Source organism: Echiichthys vipera (genome assembly GCF_963691815.1).
Source record: "Echiichthys vipera genome assembly, chromosome: 12".
NCBI lineage: Eukaryota > Metazoa > Chordata > Actinopteri > Perciformes > Trachinidae > Echiichthys > Echiichthys vipera.
The window spans coordinates 535,925-536,239 of record NC_139837.1 but is presented as its reverse complement, the minus strand read 5'-3'; the positions used below and the strand labels follow the sequence as shown (position 1 = coordinate 536,239).

Below are 315 nucleotides of genomic sequence, written 5' to 3'. Positions count from 1 at the left end.
ACCGTCACCGACCCTCCGCAGCGCCGACAGATGAGTCTGGAACCCCGCAGTGATGCTTTCACTGCCGTCGGAAAAACGAGCACTCCCGCATGTTTGGCTCCTCCTCCTTCATCAGATTAATGTGTTTTAAACAAAAATATAAAAATATAATAAATATAATAAATTAAAGTGTGACGCAAACACAAATTCACAGATATATAAAGTTTGAACGCAGGCGTCTGATTGGCCGCTGCTGTTTATCAGTGACGCCCCATCACGGCGGCCATCTTGTGTCAGAGCGGAGGCGTTTTAAACCCAAACACCTGAACTGTGTCG

General features: G+C 46.3%; 1 protein-coding gene across 1 annotated transcript in view; it reads right to left on the bottom strand.

Moving 5' to 3' along the window:
- The window catches only part of LOC310955165 (amino acid transporter heavy chain SLC3A2-like), a 4,775-nt gene extending 4,763 nt beyond the window's left edge, over positions 1-12 (bottom strand). Inside the window, exon 1 of the mRNA XM_083924932.1 lies at positions 1-12. This exon is cut by the window's left edge and continues 391 nt beyond it. The gene's annotated coding sequence lies outside the window, so the exon portion shown is untranslated.
- Positions 13-315: the final 303 nt, after the last annotated feature.